We start from the raw sequence: 2,500 nt of genomic DNA on the forward strand, positions 1-2,500 counted from the left end.
ACTTCACTGCCTTCGCAGAAACTGAGGAGACGTCATCGGCGACGATGAGGGGTGAGTTGTCGCCGGATACATCGATCCTGCAGTTTAAGCGAGAGGCAGCGTGACGAGCCCGGGTCCACAGTTAGACTTGTTGCTATGGTGCCGGAAGGCGAAGAGGCCATGCTCCTGACTCCCGGAGAGGAAGTCAGAAGCAGTGGCCGTGGACCCGGGTAAGGCCTCCTCCATGATGTTGTTGATTTTGGAGAAGGCCGAGTCTCTCAGGGCAACGTCGTTGGAATCCAGAAGCTGGCATGCCGTCGCGACAGTCCAGATGTCAGCCTCGGCCACCAGCGGGGTGAATCCGAGGCCTCCAACCTTCCTGTCGGCGTGGAAGAAGGCCGTGCAAGACCTGTCCGGCACTCTGGTCGTCTGGCGGAGTGCGTGCCGGAGCTTGGTGTCCAGGTCTCGCAGGGCAGCCTTCTCCACGCGTCCTGAGGCGAGGTGATGGGCCAAGGCAGGGAGGACGTTCGCCCGCAGAACTTCCAGTTTCTGCCAGGGGGCGAGAAGGGAGTCCAAGACCCTGTCCATGGCTGTTGAGGTCTGGTCGGGGGGACGGAAGAGAGCAGCTTTGCTCCGACGGGGATGCCTAAGTATGTCTCCGGTTGGTCCATCTCGAGTCGTCGGAGGGGTTGGTCGTACATACTTAGGCCTTGGGATGTGGAGTCGGTCTTCCCGCCGGAGATGTAGAGGGAGCTGCACTTTCTGGGGTTGAACCTCAGTCCTAAAGGCCCTGCAGTAGTTGTCATGCGGTCGAGGGCGCTCTGGCAGTCAGGGACGGAGTCGGCGATGATGGTTCCGTCGTCGGCGTAGAACGTCGACCTGACTGGATTGGCGGGGGAGTGGCTGATACTGTATCCTCGGTGGTCCAGAGCGGCCCTGACCACGGGCTCCAGGGCGAGGTTGAAGATGATAGGACTGAGGCCATCTCCTTGTCGGACTCCTCGGTGACAAGGGGAGGAGTAGTCTCCCTCAGTTGTAGTGAACTGTTGTTCCGTCCCGGTGTAGATCCTCCTCAGCACAGTTCTGGTGGATTCTGGGATTGGAAGGGTGCTGAAGAGGATTTCCAAGACCTCGTGCGGGATGCTCCCGAAGGCGTTCTCTAGGTCGAGCCAAGCGACGACAACGTCCCTCTTGCTCAGGCGCGCGTCGTCCGTCACGCTCTGAAGCAAGTAGGTGTGTTCTTGGATCCCTCGGACTGCTGGCAGGAATCCCTTCTGGGAGGGGGAGATCCAGTTGCATCTCCTGGCAGCGTCTGTAATCTTGGATGCGAGGGATCCGGAAAACACCTTGTATAGGGACGAGAGCATGGAGATGGGGCGGAAGTTGGAAGGCTCCTCGGTGTCCCCTTTCTTGTGGATGAGGACAGTCCGACTCGTCTTCCAGCATTCCGGGATTCCATGCGTCCAGACTTTCTCGAAGAGGAGTTCCAGAAGTTGACCAGATGGGTCGGCAGCCGGAGGTGACGGTATTCCACCCGTCGAGTCCTGGGGTGGTGTTGCATGCTCTCCTCAAGCGCTGTACGATGTCCTTCTTCTTGGGAGGGCTTCCAAGCTTTTCCATGATGTCTGGTGAGGGGGCTTGGAAGCTACAGCGCTCGAAGAGAGTCCTGGCCTCGTGTAGGGTGGCGGCATCTGGTGTTTCCGGGTTGCCGATGGTCCGGTCGGTGAACTCCTTCAGAGCCCGCAAAGTTCCGGCGTAGCGCGGGCTCTTCTCCTCGAGGATTGATCTCACGGCCCGTCGAGGGAAGCGGTTGTAGAGTCGCTGAAGGTGGCTGGCTTCCCTGGGGTCGTGGTGGCGTTCCCGTCGGACTCGTTGCTGCTGCCTGGTTTGATTCCTCTGCCGGAGCTGTCTTGAGGGGCCGGGCTGGGGTTGGGACCCGGAGGAACGTCTCATCTCCGTTTCCCTCCTGCCCGGTGTTGAGGTGGTCCCGGTTGGTTCGGAGGCCCGGAGGGTCGTCTCTCCTCCCGGCGTCGACCATCGGGACCGGCTCCGGCTGTGGTGAGGATGTCCCCGGATAGCTCCTCGACGAGTTGGTTGAGGGATTCCGGGTCGCCGCTCTCAGCAGGGGTCTCCATTTGGTCCAGAGAGCGGCAACTGCCTCGCGGTTGGTAGGTGGTGGCGAGGCTGGTGATTGGGAACCCCCTGTCGAGGGCTCGTTGACGGGGACATCCTGTTGGGCAGCTGTGCGTTGTCCTGACGGGAGTCCTCGAGGGCCCAGTCGACGACCGCTGGGGGGTCGAAAGGGGTCTCCTGGTCGTCGTCGACTGGGGCAGAAAGTCCGGTTGTAGTCGTCGTGGCTGGTGGTGGTGTCGATGTTGTGGTGGAGATGAGGTGGAGAGGTGAGGTGTCCATATCCAGTCTGTGTGTAAAGTGCCGTCTATCGCTGTCGTCCTCCGCAGGGACGGATTCCGTAGTTGTCCAGCGCTGTGCTGGAGGGAAACGGGATCCGTCCCTATCGTCC

Source organism: Berghia stephanieae, chromosome 4 (genome assembly GCF_034508935.2).
Source record: "Berghia stephanieae isolate SIO BIC M18660-M18661 chromosome 4, UCSD_Bste_1.3, whole genome shotgun sequence".
Lineage (NCBI taxonomy): Eukaryota > Metazoa > Mollusca > Gastropoda > Nudibranchia > Aeolidiidae > Berghia > Berghia stephanieae.